General features: G+C 41.9%; 1 long non-coding RNA gene across 1 annotated transcript; it reads left to right on the top strand.

The window, feature by feature from the left end:
• Positions 1-1057: 1057 nt before the first annotated feature.
• Positions 1058-5929, top strand: LOC134587610 (uncharacterized). Its single transcript, XR_010086637.1, has 2 exons — positions 1058-3633; positions 3696-5929. It is a non-coding gene; the product is annotated as an uncharacterized LOC134587610 (long non-coding RNA).
• The last annotated feature ends 12991 nt before the right edge of the window (positions 5930-18920 follow it).

The raw sequence follows: 18920 nt of genomic DNA, 5'->3' as shown, positions 1-18920 counted from the left end.
AGTCTTTCGTATCCTCTGTTCCCAAGAGGAAGCACAAGTTACCTTGTTAGTTGCCTAGAATTCTGGTTCCAAAATTAAAAGCAAATTTATAAACTGTCTCCTCAAAGTATAGTCAGTGTTTAGAGCAGTATAGGAAGATGCCATGTATGTGGATAGAACCAGTTTAAATCATTATTGAGCTCTTATCCAGCATATTTGCCACGCACTGGGCATTTTTATCTGATCGCTGACCCAGTTTAAATTATTGTCTGGCCACCGAGAGAGTTAAAATGATTATACCAAATATTATTGATGCATTTTATTCAGGCTCTGCCTTTAATCGGTGCCTCCACCTTGGCACTTCAATCTGGGATCGTGCCTAAACAGAACCGAAGACTTTCCTAGTTGGATACTCATTTTAATTACAGTCTGCAACACAGATTGTTTTGTGTGGTGTGTGGAATGGAAACTACAGCTGGGACAAGAACTGGTGGTTTGGGAAAGTTTTGGAGAAAAAAAATATATTTTTCTATATTATGCCCACGTGTGTAAATAGCTGTGTATGTGCAAGAAAAAAAAAGAGGAAAAAGATAGCAAATAGGGCCCATGATCAGGTAATTTGTGATTGAGTTGTCTTCTCTAACTCCGCAGGTAGCTTTCAAATAAAAAAAAAAATTATAATTGCTGGACAGCTTCTATAACCTCTGCAACAGGCTGCACAATACGCTCTGCTGGTCATCGTGCTTGGACTGTCCCTTTACCATTCAGATGCACTCACTTTTTATCAGAAATCAATCCCCTTGTTTTATCAGAGAAGGAGAATTGTGTCCTTGGGCTGTGGGGTGACACTGACATTAACTATGGGCGATGTGTCATGTTTTCTGAGTAACTGGAATAAACGCCAAAACAAGGGCTGGAAGCTTATTTATAGTTCCTGCTAATTAGGGGAAAAATTCTAAAGTCTGCAGTAAATATAGAAAATATGCCAGAGTCTCAAAGAGTTAACAGACCAGGAAACGTTTGATCCCATTGTACAGTGCTATGGAATTTGGTGGCGCTATATAAATAAAATAATAATAATAATAATAATAATGCATTTTGGATCGATACCAGCTCAGTCTGGATACAGATAGACTTCCCGTACAACTCATACTATCCATCGACAGATTTAGCTTTGCTGTAAAAGAGCAACAAGATTATCAGCTGAATGTCTCCTTAGGGCTTCATTGATATTTTTAGTTTGTTCTTTTTTGATATGATGTTTAATCTATGCTTATCATTCGAAAGCTAAAATGTGATTCTTGGATGGGAGTAACAGCCCTCGGCATCTCCATTGTCCATGTTATCAGAACTCTCAACATGAAATACGGGGTAAGCCACTTTAAACCACTTGGTGCATGGCGCCAGCAAATATCCGCGAAATGCGCTGGCGTTTGGTGTCCCTAGATAAACAATACAAAAGGGGAACATCAAACATCCTCAGTAAATGTATGTGATCCATTGTGTTCCTTTTTCTGCCTAGTTTGTTGCTCAATGTTTCAAAACCACCCCAAATGACTCAAAAGGCCAGATCTCTATAGGATAACGTATGGATGGCTCATGATCCCATAGACATAAAAAAGCTTTTAGACACAGGTGTCCCAGGTTAATGGAATTAAAAGAAAATGCAAGCACTTAAATAGGTTTATTTTTTTAATTGAATTATTTCAGCATTGAAAGGATGATGCTTATTCATTTTGTTTATTTTACGAATATGTTTCCTTTAATATATGGATTATAACAGCCGGTTACTTTAATATTTGTTGAATTCAGTATTATTCTCTGAGTCACTTTATATCAGCCTCATGTTAGGAAGGTGATCCCGTAACTGTTGGGTTTACGTGTTGTGAGCTGATACTTTGAATTACATTGCACATGGCTCCTTGGTTCTTAACGGCTAGGATCTGCAATCCTGTATCACCCGTGACATCTTCTGCAACTCTCTGTGCAAATATTGATCCTTAGTGAGAATAAGAGGGGGCTTGACATGTCATGTTTTGTTTCCTGTGTCGTCCCTGCATCGCCGCAATTTGTTTCATGTGAACTTGCTTGTTGCCTAGTAACTGCACGTGATCATTACTGGAAGTCACAGATTCTGGACAACCAGTGTATCACTAAAACACTTGGATAATAACAATTGTGAGAGGGCTGTCAAGCCAGGCCCTTGGCCCATAGGAATACATGGCCTGTGTGTTGCAGCCTCACACCATTCTTCTGTGGGTTACATAGTGGAGGTGCGTTGGGAAGTCTGTTTGCACAGCAAAGCTGCAGTAAGGTAGCCGGGATGAATTGGACCGGGTTTACTAGCCCAGCTCTGTGTTAGTTTGTGTAGGGGTTGGTTCACCAGGCCTGGAATGGCCGATTGGGATATTTACGTGTGGACTGCTCTGTTTGGGGCTGGCAAGGTTGCCAGACTATGATGAGTATGCATACCTACCAAGTGTCCCTATGTAGCATGGACAGTCCCTATTTTAGCCCAAATCCCTTTGTCCCTCTTTTCCCTTTCTTTTAGGAGCTCCATATTGTTGGTGTGTCTGAGTGTATAACAGAACTCCACAGCAATAAAATTAAAAAAGTAGTATATTTAAACTACAATAAATGTGTTTTGAAATCAGTCTGTGGAAATAAGATATGGTTCTTGTTATAAATTACATTTTTATTGTAGAAATAATTTAACAGCGCTGCCCCTGCACACTCACACCCTCACCCCTAAAATGAAAGTGCCCCTAAAAGGAAAATGACGTAGACAGGCACAGACCTGTCATTCTGAACAACTCAGGCAGCCTCCGTCGGTCAATATCGCACGAGCATGACAGTCCGCTCATGGTTCTTCGACCCCCAGCCCTCCGCTAACGCAAGGGAAATAAAAGTAAATACTTAACTATATACGCCTCTTAACTGTATCATATAAATGCATCTTCCAGTGTATTACCATTCAAGATCACTCATTTACTGTTGGGTGAGTGGCCCATCAGTCTGTATCACTGGAGAAAATTAGCTATAGGCATGAAAAAGCTAAAAGCCAACCCTGTATTCTGCTAGCCTTTCCTTGCTGTGTCTTTAGTATAATTGAGAAGTTTCCCTAACAGACTGCGATTATTGGAAAAGCCATAGTACGGAATGTTCCATGTGTCTCTGAATGAGTGTTGTGGCGATGCCGGCCCAGATTGCCCCAACCAGTAGCTGTGAGACTGCCAATAATTGGGAGATCCATCTTATTATTTCAGATCATGCGTTTCCCGCTTTCCCTGCGTAGTTACAGTGTACAAAGTGTTCTCCAAACAAAGCGTTCATGGCGGTTTACATGTGTATATATGTTGTATACAAGATTTATTCCAGTCTTTTTTTTAATACAACAGTTATGTCCAAATAATCTGTAAAATTACCTACTATTTATTGTAATGTGTTTTTATTCTGCTGTTCATAGTGTATATATTTCACTTTTAATTCAATGACTGTTGAGATAATGCCAGAGCTTTAAGTCAGTAACTTGCTTAGAACGTGATTCAGATCAGCGGAGAGAAATTCATCTGGTGAATACTGAGCATCACGTTAACTCTTTACATGATGTCACCCACTTAACTATTAAAAGCAAAGGGGGATTTAACCCGTAGAGTGCTAGAGGTGTGGCCAACAGATTGCATGGCAAAGCGTTGGGTACCTCACCGCCATTAAAGGGTTAATCACATATATTAAAAGATTTGGGTTCCAATCAGCCATTATTAAAGATGATCATTCCGTTAATTAATATTAAGCCTTTTCAGGATGTAGGACTAGCTTTATAAGAGCTGAAGTACATAGATATTTTCAAACCGCTACAGTTGATCACTTTTCGTAATTGAACTAAGAAAGGCAGAGGTTGGGAGAAAGATATATTAATACAATATATACAGCTGAACATATAACAAAAAGCGTGCATTTTATCTGAGACCTAAACAACACGCCATGTTTCCTCGAACAAGAGAAATACGTTAAATGACCATAATGTTCAGCTGTTTTATTTCTAACCCTTTGAGAGCATATCCAAGCCTGTCATTTTCTAATAATTACAATGGTGATATAAAGTACCCTAAATAAACTACAGCACATGAACAATAGTAATGTCAGCCAGCTGAAACCCTTAACAAAAACTGAAATCTAACTTAATGTGCAAACAGTTTACTTAGTGAATACAGTATGCACACTTTCACAGATTTATATTAGATATTGAAAATCAATATAATAAGTGCTCACCTCCCAGACACTACAAAGCAAAACTGAAATATCCTAAACTGCTCATTTATACAATATACAAAATAATATAGACCTACCTGCCCTCTGAAATCATTAAAGGGACATTAACAGAAAATAAATAAATTAGAGATAACCTCGAACATGAAATGCTTTCCCTACAATTAAAGTTAAACAAGTGATTATTTGGCACATTCAACGTTTATATTATTAAAGCTAAACTGTCACATGAAAACAGACAGAGGGAACTAGAATATTGTTGGGTGTTTTTAAATGTTATTTTTTTAATAACCAATGTGGAGGAGAGTATGTATTAGTGCACAATGCCAACCAATCCTGGCTGGGATAATAGACGTGTCTGTGAAGGGATGTAGTGAAGATTATTAAATGTTACGAAAGGTATATTGGAACGTCGGTAGAATGCGATGACTTGAAGTTGAATAAACGTGAAGAATTATTCAGTTAAAAAATGAGTTGTATAAAACTCACAATATATGGAAATCCAATTTAAATTGTTTTGGTACATGTTTATTAAAACCCATCACTGTGTTCGTTCTATTCTATAGAAAATCCAGGGGCCGACTATTCAGGTCTGAAGAATGGGGCTCAGTGACAGGGATTAATAGATAAACTCACCTTTGACAATTAAGAATTGAGAGAGCTATAAATCGGCAAGATAGGTATTATTGTTTTAATATTATCACATTATGGTAATAGGGCTTCTCCGAAAGTTCGTATTGCAAAATCCAATGTTCTGCGAAGCAAACCATGATCAATACCCATTGTTTAACCGCTCATTATTCAGGTAAATCATACCATTATTTAGATCAAAGGTCACTACTCACGTCTCTTGTATTATAGGATGTCTAGCGCTGACTGCCTTGTCCCCGAGATATTGTTTATAAATGTGTAAAGTGCTGTGTATGGTATGATCATTATAGATTGGAGTTTGATATCTGATGGAGCATTGATCAAGTTAGTCTGGGAATTAAAGGTCAATGCTCTGTCCCCAGTCCAGGGTTTAATAACAGACTGAAATAACTGAGATACTGCCGCTATTCCATCCATTGGGGCTTACAGACAAAGAGCAATTCTAGGCCAAGGATCTGAAAGTCGAGCAGTTGCCATGGAAACAAATAACATGTATCTGCTGATATTACATATTATTTTAGAACTCTGTCCTGGGTTGCTTTTTCACATTGAATCCCCTTTAAAAAGAAGCTATAATAAATGCTACACATCAGATTGTGTGATTACAGAATTGGATGTTGACACTCATTTTCAACTTACAGGCATCATTGTTTTACAAGAAAGTATTATTAGATAGGGAAAAGAGAGCATATTTTATATTTCAGATGGTTATTTTTATAATGGAAGGCTCGTGATATAGGAAACCAAGTAAATGTAAAAACATTGTCAGGGTTTAATTGGCTATAATGCTGTGTGAAGAACCCACACCGTACCCAAGCCGGTAGATGCCATATTCACGCCAAATCTCTCTCTAAAACATGTATGGAATCGCTAACTGGCACAATACTTTGGTATGTCCTCATATGTTGGTCAGTTTAAAAATATAAATAATTAAATTAAATTTGTAGTGTTCTTTTTATGCGCACCTTTTATATTAGAATATACTGTCTTACTAATAAAGAAAAATTAAAACATATATATATTTCCCTCACGTTTTGTCTTTTGTCAGTTTGTGTCTCAGTCACATTAATATATTGTAGGTGATCGCACAATGCAGCGGGTTTGGGATTCATGGTGAGATGTGAAGGAATGTGACCATAGATGTAGCTAAAAGGAACTAAATTACATTTACTGTATTTATTAAACTTCCATATTCTGCAGCAATAAACTAATGAATTGATATGTCAAGTCAGGTGCAATATACACAATTACAGCAGATAGAAACACAAATTCTCTGTTACAATCTAAATATGATATGATAACACGCTGTGTGCAGTTTCTAGCAACAGATAAGGAATGGAGGCCCAATCCAAGAGCTTTCAAATGATTGACATTATTAGTGAATCAGACAGAAGGTGTGGACAGAATAGGGAGTCAATTTAAAACAGGCTCAGTTTGTGTCCCCTTTCTCTAACCCGATGAATGAGTGGGACATCGCATGGTGTGATGGTCCGAAGGACACATGGAAGTCCTGATATCCTGGGATACAGAGTGCTTCTGATACCGGAGAAACTGACGGAAGCGAAGCACAGAGAGATGGACACAGGTTTCTTCAGGAAGGAAGAGATTCTTTATTGGATCACCGATCGGGACTCAGAGGGACTAGCGTCACCAAAATACAGCAAGTTCTGAGTCCCGGACAATAGTGCAGGCTCCTTATATAGGCACATAACTCCTCCCATATTAAGCTCCACCCGCACATTCTCTTGACCAATCAATACAAATAAGAATTAACTTCCTGCTTGACCGCATGGCTTGTCCAGCACAATGGAGGAGGGGGAATACCACATCCTGTATTCTTGCACATGCTCCGTACACTACTGATCGTATCTTGCCTCGTGCAACCAACTGATCGATACGTCAGCATATGCACGTACACATGCCACGTGGTAATCTCGGCCTACTAAATTTATTTTTACCGAGATTCCACCACATTCCCCCCTTTGATGCCTCTTGATATTTCACAATTACTTGAGGCATCACTTAACCTTGGTTTGCATACACCGCAAGTTACCTTGAACCAGACCAGACTTATCTTATGATGTGAATCTTTTAACACTCATCTTCCTGCATTGGTTCTCCCTGATCTAGAGCCTTATACTTATAAATCGCCATTATCTGTGCAGCAGCCTTCCTCTCTGCTATATTTTCTATCAGGCTTTGCACAGACCTAACTACTAAGGGTATAAGACACGGCAGGAGTAGACACAACATTAAAATCAGTAGGACTCCACCTACCACTGCCTTAAGCCCTCCAAACCACTCATACCAGCTACCAAACCAACTACTTGGATTATACCCTTTCAATACCTGAGTAGGCACATGCGCTAGTTTAACCATATGGCTAGTAAGCTCAGCTATTGCTTGCCCTTCGTCATCTATTTGAAGACAGCAATTGCTCAGGTTAAACTTCCCACATACACCTCCCTCTACTGCCAAAAGGTAATCCAAGGCTAATCTATTTTGATAGACTGCTGTCCTCATCCTGGTGTTATGCTTCGCTAGAAGATTGAGCGCTTGTGATGTCTCGTTGGTGATAATCTCAACCACCGCCTGTAATCTTATAATTCGGTTGAGCATATAAATAGGGGTTCTATAACCAAAGGTACCATCTTCTGCCCACGTGGCTGGCCCATAATAATCTATAATACGCTGGGGAGGCCATTCATCATCTTCCCAGGCGCCTATCTCTATGGGCCCCCTTTTCTTCCTATGATTCACATCATACACTTTAACACCTAAAGTCTCACCTATTTCAATCGGTAACAAGAAGAAGGATGGTTTGAGCATACCCAACACACATGCCCCTTCCCAGTCCTGTGGCAACTCCGAATAGGCTTTCTTACCACAGATCCAGTACAAATTTGCTGGGGCTCTCCAGGTAGATGTGATGGATAGGTCAAACCACACATCCTTTAAATTGGCGTATCTAGCAAACGGGTTAGATGGTTCTGAGACATTTGAAGCCGACCACCAAGTTGTATTCTTTGTATCATCATCATAAGCTTTTTGCCCTAGACAAGTTAATTCTCCTACAGAAGTATTATACATTATTCCTTTCCTTGCTATGCAAACATAACCTATGATGGAGGTCTTTAATCTCCACTCAGATTTACCTCTAACACTCATATGATAATCGGCTTGTGTAGATATTAGTTGGTCAACTGCCTCAGAACCGGACATTACCTCCTTTGCTTCCCAAGGCCATTGGTCTCCCATGTTAGTACCTCCACACACATAGCAGTTGGTAACATTAAGACTACTGGCAATACTTTCGGCTAAATCAATAAACAGGTTTTTAGCATTATGGGGGATCTATACTCATCTCTTCATAAAAGGAATGGTATACTTGATGAGTTTGGGAGGATACCGTATCAGTCTCTATCCCTATAAACAATACTGTCCCAGGATCTAAACCCGTCCCGTATATTTGAAACCCAAATAAATTGCCATATTTGTCTAAGAACTTATCGGGGTTATTTATAAGTATATGGATGGGATTACATTCCATAGACTTACAATATGGGCTGGTAGGCAACTTAGTCACTATCATGTCTTTGTCTACTGTCTGTCCCCAAGTCGCCCACCCCACACAAGACCAATATGGGCAAAAGTTATAGTCTTTATTTGGGCATCTAGGACTCACATATTTATTTTTACTACTGGGACAAATATATTTATCATTAGACCCATACGTCCTCTCCCATCTAAGATCCCCACATACATTCCACGGCTTTCTACCACTTGATATCGCCTTACACGCATCAAATAGCAGAACACCCGAAGAATGTACGGATTCTAACACCGTCTTATTAATTAGGGTCCCCTGAGGATCTCCATTCCTGAGCGTCAACCAAATTGTACGAGGTTGATACTCCGGACTGAAGCACTTAGGTTCTCCTACTCCTAAATGGCACACACTATAGTCTATATTTAGGTATCTACATCTCGATACATCTCCTTTACACTCGTATTGTGAATGCCAAATTAGGGTTTGGGAAATATGGTTACCTGTTCTCGTAGTCTTAATGCATACCTCACAGCTAGGAGTGTCGGTACCTCTACCTTCCTGAATATAAAAACACACATAAATAAACACTATCAAAAACACATCTTTCGCCGTCATCCTCAGTCTTCGTCCGTGCGAAGGCACCTCAGCTTCCAGGTGTAAGGGCTGCAGGGAATGGAGTTCTGCTCGTCTTCACAGGAGTCCCTTCGAGACTTTCCCTGGCTTATATACTATGTGCTGGTGAGCGGACAGGCTTTATTATGGCCGTCTAAAAACACTCACTTCACCAAATCCCTGTAACAATAACATTTGTAATCCACAATAGTTCCTCGTTACTCCGACTGAGTAGTGCGTTTTAACCGGATCTTGCAGGGATTCTCTGGATCTGCTGTAACTTGCCAAGAATCGACTGCTGCTGGTTTAACCCTGGAGTGATGTATCCACGGAGTCACTTCGGCTACTTTTATCGCGTATGAACTTATCCAGATAGGATTGGATGTTCTTCTTAGCCTTCTGCGGGATGTGGTATTGTCTTAGGCTCACTGGATAAACCCCAAGTTTTAGTTCAATTTTTATAGGTGGAATATTGCGGGCCAGTCCTGGTGGGTTGTTCTCTGCCCAAACTCCTGGTATGTTAAATAATGTCTCATCACTCCTAGGGTTTTGGCTAGTCAACGCTGTATAAAGTCGCCACTCTTCTTCCTTTGGTACGGATAATGTCATGATACCTGAAGGTCCATTAAACTTTAAAGATGTTGTTCCATTTGGTAGGAACGTAATCTGCGCTTGTAACTTAGATAGCATATCACGTCCCAGCAATTGGACTGGACATTCAGGCATATAAAGGAATTGATGTTTTACTACGTGGCCTCCCAATGTACAGAGTCGACTTTTAAGAACCGGTTTTTCAGCACTTCTTCCAGTTGCTCCTATCACAGTAATAGTCCTTCCAGATGGAGGAGCAACTAGATTAGTCACCACTGAATGTTCAGCACCAGTGTCGATCATGAACGCACTCCTTTTTCCCCCTATTGATACATCGACCATAGGCTCCGCTCGACCAAGGGGGATGGAGCCCGGTCGGTATCAATAGTCCTCCATGACCGTGTCAGCCAATCCTACAAAGTCCCTACCTTCTCTATCGCGGGACCTTTGCGCTGCTGGAATATATCTATCTTCCCTAACACTTCCTCTGTTCCCATTACTCCCTCTATTACCATTACTCCCTCCGGGGCCTCCTCTACCTCTCGCTCTGCCTCTAAAGTTTCCGTAACCTGCCCTGGGTTGGTCTCTCTCGTACTGCTCTCTTTGTGGACATTCGTTCCTCCAATGCCCTTCTTCCTTGCAATACGCGCATTGATTCCTACTCAAAGGCTCCCTATTCCATCTACTATCGCCTCTATCTGGGCCCCGTCTATCTACGCCTGCGATCGCTACCGCTAGCATATCAGCCTTTTTACGCATCTTGCGCTCTTCCTCTTTCTTACTTTCTGTTTCCCTATTCATATAAACCTTATTCGCTACCTCCATTAGTTGGGTGATTGACATACCTGCAAACCCTTCTAACTTTTGTAGCTTGCGCTTAATATCTCCGTAAGCTTGGCTGACAAAGGCGGAGTTCACCATTCGGGAATTGTCTGCGTCTTCCGGATTAAAGGGGGTATACAAGCGGTATGCCTCCAATAATCGGTCATAAAAGACACTGGGCGCTTCATCGCTTTTCTGAATCACCTCAACTGTCTTCGACATATTAATAGCTTTCTTTCCTCCGGCTTTCATGCCAGCAATTATAGCGTCTCTATAGGCTCTGAGTTGAACCATATCAGCACCGTTTACATTCCAGTCGGGATCGGTATTGGGATAATGTGTTGCGGCCCATGCTGCTGGATTAGCTTGGTTCAAAGTACGGGCTTTATCCTCTAGCGCTTTAATAGCCGCTTGATTAATTCTTGTCCTTTCCTCATTGTTGAATAAAGTCATTAATAACTGCTGGCAATCAGCCCATGTCGGGTTATGTGTCTGTACTATTGAGGTGAACAGATCAGTCATAGCTTGTGGTTTCTCAGTATACGAGGAATTGTGGGTCTTCCAATTTAAGAGATCGGTTGTCGTGAATGGGACATATACAAAGACTGGGTCAGCATGTGCCATTTGGCCTGCGGCATCGATATAGGCTGACCCAGGATTCAGACGAAGAGGCATCTGATAGTGTTTTAATTGTTGGGCACCGGTCAACTGTCGGGTCTGTATGGGGCTACGTGGAGGGGCGTCAGTCATAGGTTCCAGTCGGGGAGAAATAGGGTATGGGGATATGGGAGCTTGGTTTTGGGAAAAGGTTGTAAATAAAACACTTCGAGCCGAGCTAGATGAAGCTTGACCGGAAGTCTGAAGTGGCGCCAAATCAGGATATTCGTTTTTAATGGGGGTTGGTTCTGATTCCGGAAGGGGAGATTTAGTACGAGGGGGGGTGGATCCTGTACTGGAGGAGGAAGCGGAAGTGGATGAGGGTAATGAGGGGAGGGTTGCAGGACTTCCTGCATTTGCGTCACTTCCTCTTAACGGAAAGTAAGGGGGCGGCAAAGGGATCTCGGACTCAGGGGGCGTGTCCAAAATGGGCCTAACACCAGTCCTAGTGGACAAACAAGTCCTAGCTACCATGAGGCGACATTGCTCCTCGTGGCATGTCTGGAGCCATTTTGGCGAGTCATTTACGGCCTGTCTCCAACAGTCGATATAAGGAAACTGGCCGTAAAGTTCAGGCCTACCCGATACAGCCACGTGTAAGCGCTGTACCAGAGTTGGATCCAAACTGCCACGTGGCGGCCATGCCGCAACCAAAGTAGGCCACTCCCTAGTACACAAAGTGACCAAACGTACAGGAGACATTTTAACCCCAAAATCACAAGTTTTGAATCCCTTTTTAAAATTCTTCACCATACAACCTAAGGGATCCGGAATCGTTGACTGCGACGCACCCATACTTAACAATGGAACGTCGTCGACAACGAATACTATACACGCGTACTATTCAACAGTCACACCCGTTTCCTCTGGCAACAGCACCACGTGGTAGGTACACAATAACACAATAAACACTCAGGGAATTCCCGTACACACACAGCTGTTACACCAGTCACTAGATAATCAATATTATGCCCTTTGGCGTAACTATACAGTCACCCACGCTATAATTCTCTATATACGAATCACCCGTCTATAACACACCCCAGTAACACCGTCTTTTACAAATAGCGGTTACAGTACGGTTAGCATAGGTCAAAGCACAAGTTAAGGTCACAATACAATTATTAGTGGTTATGGTGTTAAACATGCAATGGACGACAATGATTAGTACTTATATACAGTGTCAGTAAATATACAGGGTTATGGTACCGTGCACTATAATACAGCAACACACTATTAACACTCTCGCTAGACGGCTGAGCTCGCGCTATCTAACAAGATATACACTTTACTAAACAATCTTTATCACATTTACAATTCCCAACTAAACTATTGGCCAGTACCTTGAATGGACTACCTAAAACTATATACACCCGTTTTGGTTAGCCACACTGCCCAATCACCACATATAGCGAGCTAGAGAACCGAATTTACACAGGCGCCTCTTAGTCGCACTATCAAAAGTCTAGTGGGTTCCAAATTTACACGCCTTCCCACTTAGCCCAGATAGGTTGAGAGCTAGCGAACCGAATTTACACAGGCGCCGCTTAGTCTCCCGGTCCCTCCGACCTAGCGAACGTAATATACACCCTAGAACGCTAGTCTAGACAAGACACCGGTGTCCGGCTAGGGCTATTTACACCAGGACCCCGCCTGACTAACAAAATCAAACGGTCTGACTAAAGAGCGTTCGATCGAGCGGTGCGCCTTCGCTCCTTCCCTCCGACAGAGGGGGCAGATACACAGATTCAAACCCCTTTGGGCCTACCGCACAATCGGTATACCCCTAGTGGGTTCTGCCGTCTAAAACAGCAGTTGTCTTACCTCCTCGTTCCTGAACCTGAGTTCACACTCATCGACGGGGACACCCCAGCACTTCTCACGTAGAGGCCGATGATCTCCTGGACAACAGACCAGTGGCGCCGAGACGAAGGGAGGTCCACGCAGAAGTTCAGGGGTGCAGCCATAGAGAACGTGGGCAAAGATAGACCGTCTCACGCCTCTGCCTCTCAGCTACCGTTGAACGATGAGCTTCCCGGCCAATGCACCAAATGATACCGGAGAAACTGACGGAAGCGAAGCACAGAGAGATGGACACAGGTTTCTTCAGGAAGGAAGAGATTCTTTATTGGATCACCGATCGGGACTCAGAGGGACTAGCGTCACCAAAATACAGCAAGTTCTGAGTCCCGGACAATAGTGCAGGCTCCTTATATAGGCACATAACTCCTCCCATATTAAGCTCCACCCGCACATTCTCTTGACCAATCAATACAAATAAGAATTAACTTCCTGCTTGACCGCATGGCTTGTCCAGCACAATGGAGGAGGGGGAATACTACATCCTGTATTCTTGCACATGCTCCGTACACTACTGATCGTATCTTGCCTCGTGCAACCAACTGATCGATACGTCAGCATATGCACGTACACATGCCACGTGGTAATCTCGGCCTACTAAATTTATTTTTACCGAGATTCCACCACACTTCCACTTCATATCCAAGGCTTGTCCACCAGAGGTCCCACAGCTCAACGATAATACGTTTAAACTGAAGAACAGACCTCATTACATCTACCAGCACTCCCAAGTCAAAACAACCATCCATCCTTCTCCTTCAACTCTATCACACCATGTTTTTGGTTAACAGCCTTGACATTTCATTGAGTTTCCACTCAGCCAAAACAATTAAACGTGATAACAAAAAAAAATATGTTGATCGTGGGATTCCTGGTAAAAGATACATTCCTCTGCAAAACACATTTAACAGATTTAGTTTGTAAAAGGCAGTAACTCATGTGTAAAACCATTTATTTTTCGAATATCGCACTGCTCATCACCAGAACTTCCAGATTCGAAAAGCTAAAGAAATTATTCTACAGAATCTAATCATATAAATACTAAACATCAGGACCAGTGCATTGAATTCACAGACAATCAGACAAAGTAAAACCTTCAAAACTGTGTGCATTGCCCTGAGACCAAAGTGAAAATAATGTCATAGGGTGTTCTTAACCAGAAGGACAGGCCCTTCAGTTCCCCAACCTGCAAGTAAGGTTTGTGTGGATTAAAGTGGTTGACTAGATGGGACCTGTAGGTTTTAGCGCTGAGATCAGTCCTAATTGACACCTAGAGTAGATGGAAAGCTGAATAGGAATCTCCTTCAGTCCTTGTTAAGGAAACCATCTGAATCAGTGAACTCATGCCGGATTCTGATTGGCTAGGGCATGCATGTAAACCTGCGGCCCACTATGGATATATTTGCGGCCCACCTGCCCTGGGGCCACTTTGTGTTGTGGCTGCAACCAGCCGCAAGACAGGAAAGATATTTCCTGTCTGATTCTTGTCTTCCCTCCAACGGCCGATCCAGTGCTCCTGCAGGCCACTCACTCCCCCATCTCTCCTGCTCGCAGTGCAAGAGAGGCGTCTGGCCTGCTTGAGAAAAGCAGAGCAGGGCTGGAACTGGGGGACAAGCGGCTCATCTTAAGGTAGGGGAAGAGGGACTTGGGGGTTCTTCCTGTGTAGTGTGTTAAATTGGAGAGGAGGGGCAGTGTATCAATTTGGGGGAGGGAGTGGGCAGTGTATTAATTTTAGGGAGAGAGCACTGTATTAATTTTGAGGATGGAGGGAGCCAGTGTAATAAATTGGGGAAGGGGGCAGTGGATTCATTTAAGGGAGGGAGGTGGGGCAGTGTATTAATTTGGTGGAGGGAGGGGGCAGTGAATTTAACTGCGGGAGGGAGTGGAGCAGTGTATTAGAGTGGTGGGGGGAGCAGTGTGTTAAATTGGGGGGAGGGCAGTGTATGAATTTAGAGGAGGGAGGGCAGGGTGCTTTATTAGGAGGAGGGCAATGTATTAATTTGGGGAGGGAGGGGGCAGTGTAAAATTGGGGGAGGGAAGGCAGTGTATTAAATTAGAGTGCTGGGAGAAGGGGCAGTGTATTCATTTAGAGTAGAGGGTAGGGGGCAGTGTATTAGAGTGGAGGGAGGGGGGCAGTTTATTGGATTTGGGGGCAATGAATTAGATTTGTGGGCAGTGTATTAGAATGGGGGGAGAGGGCAGTGTATTAGATTGGGTCTGCATGGAGGCGCTGAATGCTCCCCATGGAGATGCTGATTGGCCTGCAGCGTTTTGCCACACATGCACCATAGCCTCCAAATGCTTTCCTATGGGAAATCATTGGATTGGCTGAGATCATCAAATCTCAGCCAAGAACACACTCATAAGACTTCAAAATCAACAAGATAGCGTCTTTTTTTTTCAGCTGTAGAACAGCATACATTCACCATTTCAGTCCCATTACCAAACCTTTCTTAATATGTCGAGGTAGTTGGACTGAAACATTGGTTATATGCAGGTGCACGTCTCCTTAAAATAAATGAGCTCTTTTGTTTACTTTGAAGCCTTACGAGCGTGAGGACGTCCAGTGTCAGTGAGGCAACTTTTTTTATACTGTACTATCCGATATAAACCTACATTTCTATAAAAATTTAAGTTTTTATTTTTTTGCGGCCCACCTAAACGTAAATCTTGTTTATTTGGCCCGTGTTAGCCTTTGAGTTTGACATGCTTGGGGTAGGGTGTCTTTTTTCAGACTGTCAATCACATGCTCTGGTGGAAAATCACTTGTGGTTTAGGATCATGTTAAACAAGTAAAACACAGGTCCAGCGGCTCTAAAGTAGTTGTTTTGTGTTATTCTACAACAATATGTAATCAAGGGACAATAAGGACATAGTAAATAATTTTTATTTTAAAGTCATTCACCAGCTATACCTGAAGTGATGCATTGAACATTATTATTTTCCAGCTGGGGTTGGCAGACAGAAAATCAGGAATGCACCGAATTAAAACACTGAACCCACACAAAGTTGCCTTAGGTGCTGGATTCCTAAATAAACCACAGTGCTGTGCTCACCACTAATGTATTCTGCAGGGGTAGGAGACGGAAAAAGAAAGAGAAAATAAAAATATCACCATAAACACGTGAACCACGGCCGACACAGTCTTTATGACCTCTCTTCAAAATAATCTGTCTTCATTACCACAACTCATCAACTATGTGCAGTATAACTTTGGGCATTAGGTCATTTTAAATTGTCACTTAATATCAATATTACTTTACATGACGTGTATTACACGCAGTGTATGCTGCTCTGTAATATGGAATATAAATGTCATTCACAGGGATGACGTTATGATGCCAGAACCAGCTTTTAGCTTGGACACATAGTTCTAGAAATTCTTGTGGTAATACACTAAAATTTGTACCCATGATCTACTAGCCGTGCAAAAATCAGTTTGAGCCGGCTCTCCGTATGTATGAATGAATGAAGACACTAATCAATTTGCTCAGGTGTGGCTTAAAACATTTTTGTACAAACATACACAATTAAGCCCTGCACTCAAACTCTGACACTGATGAATATAGTACACATGGAAAAAAAAAGGTGATTGCCACTATACCAAATCAAAATTAAATTGTGAAGCGAAATAACCTCCAGTTACTTAGATGTACGCAGGGATTTGGAGTAGTGCAAAGGTAACTCTTTTTATTTACATTTTTGCACAAGTCTACGATATACATGTTGCAGCAAAATTTGAGATTTGCAAACCAGACAAACTTTTTCTACACTTCACTTGTCCCAGTTTTGCCCAGTGTGGCTTCATCTTCCTGCTCTTAATTGGCAGGAGTAGAACATGAGAGGCCTTGATCACAGTCTTAAGTCTTGGTAAGGCTTTCTGAACTTTGACTGATATCACATGTTTGCTTTCAACACAATTCCAATCGCAAAAGATTTTAACCATTTTAAACCGGTAACTGTCACAATGTCTTCATCAGGAATCACACATACTCGATATCGATATGCTGAGATCACAAGTTGAAGAGATTTTTACAGTTTGTGGTTCTGTCAACATCAATAGGTGTGTCAATACTGAAAAGTTATAGTAGTGTAACGGTGCTTATTTGTACTTCACTTGCTTTAATTAACAAATCAAAAAGGAGATCGGTATGAATATAGTTTGTGTATGTATATATAGTTTGTGTATCCAAGTCTGATCATTTTTGGGATATTCATTAATTTGCTCAGAGTGACTGATTATTTAAAGGGATCCTCTACTGCCCAAATAAAATCAATACAAATTACTGTTTAGTAGATATAACCCCAATGAAAACAGGGCATGCATTCAGGGACATTATAGGCAGGCACCCAAACCACTTCATTGTCTGTGTGCCATGTCTTCCCCCTCCTGTTTTAACCCATTTTAACTTCCGTTAAATAGCTGAGCAAAATTGCTCTATTCCATCAAATGGACCACCTGATTGACGCAAAGTGGTGCTTTGCGAGCATGCGCACTAGCTGCACTTTCCTATATGAAAGCATTCGCTTGGTTCAGATAATCGATCTTGATGATCTCAGCCAAAGTATCGGAGCTGCATGCCAGAGACCAGCACTGCAATGTGGAAAAGGGAAGTAAAATCAACTTTTTTAGCCCTGGCAGTGAGGGCCTGGTCACCTACACGGTAACTAGTGCACTACAGCGGGAGGGATAGACATTTATATTCCTAACTTTGTAGTGTTCAGTTCCTTTAATTATGCATTTTTTCCCATTGTGGGCATATCTAAAACCAGCTTGTAAAAGCTGCAGATCTCTAGTCTGCAGCCGTAAAGAGCCCTCCCCTTCTAACCCCGCCCAGGCTTTCTGTGGCTGTCCAATCACAGACTTCCAATGCAACTCAATGAGAAGTTTTTGCAAGGCAGGTGCTCTGGGCAATTGCTGCCTCTTGAGTTTAGCTCCACTGAGCTAAACAACCAGGAAGTAACAGGACCGGTTCCTAGAAGTTTTTTTTACATTTTTTCTATTGTTTATTTTTTTAATTTGGGCAGCCGAGTGTCCTTTTATCTAGGCATGGTTTGGTAAATCTTTCGTTTCGTACCTCTTTCTGTCTGCTATTTCAAGTCAGACGGTATTTAACATTTTCCCTTATAAAAAGACTGCGATTTTTCCCTCGCCTTACCCAGCAGCCCAGTTACGGCCACACATGGAAGCCGCAGTTTATTTTAAAGCCACTCCGCGCTCTTGTGGTCAGCTTTTTACAGCTCTAAATGAAATAAAAACCAGACCTGGTGCAATCATTGCTGAGTACTACAATATTCCCATCTTTACAGGAAGTTTGAGCTTTTAAAAGACAACAAGGATGGAGAGGCACAGCTTTAAGTGCCAGAATTTGGAAACTACAATTCCCATGATCCACCAAGAGCGCACGTTAATTATCTTGACCTCGCTATACCTACAGAGCGGTAATTAGAGTGCATGCTACATCTGGGAGGGCGCCAAATGCAGGGCTGCCCAACACTTATTAAATCAATATCAGGATGGAGCCTCGGATCCCACAGCACTGTACGGAGCCTCGCACAATCCATACAAAACCCGCAAAACTACCACGGCCACATGGTTTCTACAAAAAAAACCCTCAGTTAATCACAGTCTATGTGGAGGAGATTTGAAATCCCACAATATGCGATATCTATGTAAAGCAAGCACTAAACACGTCCACAGATACACATTTAATACAATTATTACACGCAACCAGTAGCTGAGTCAACTGATATCTAATTGTGATCCTCATGCATAATCAATAAACTCAGTTTGTGTGCGAGACTCAGCAAAGGAAGCAGATTGTGGCCAGGTTAAATAGACAGAAAGAGAGACACATACATGGCACAAAACATATCTAAAAATCAGTAAAACAATTGTCTCTGTGCCGCTACTTGAACCATTCTCCAA

Source organism: Pelobates fuscus, chromosome 2, assembly GCF_036172605.1.
Source record: "Pelobates fuscus isolate aPelFus1 chromosome 2, aPelFus1.pri, whole genome shotgun sequence".
Classification (NCBI taxonomy): Eukaryota; Metazoa; Chordata; class Amphibia; order Anura; family Pelobatidae; genus Pelobates; species Pelobates fuscus.
The sequence above is the reverse complement of the archived record's forward strand: the minus strand, read 5'-3'. Positions and strand labels throughout refer to the sequence as shown.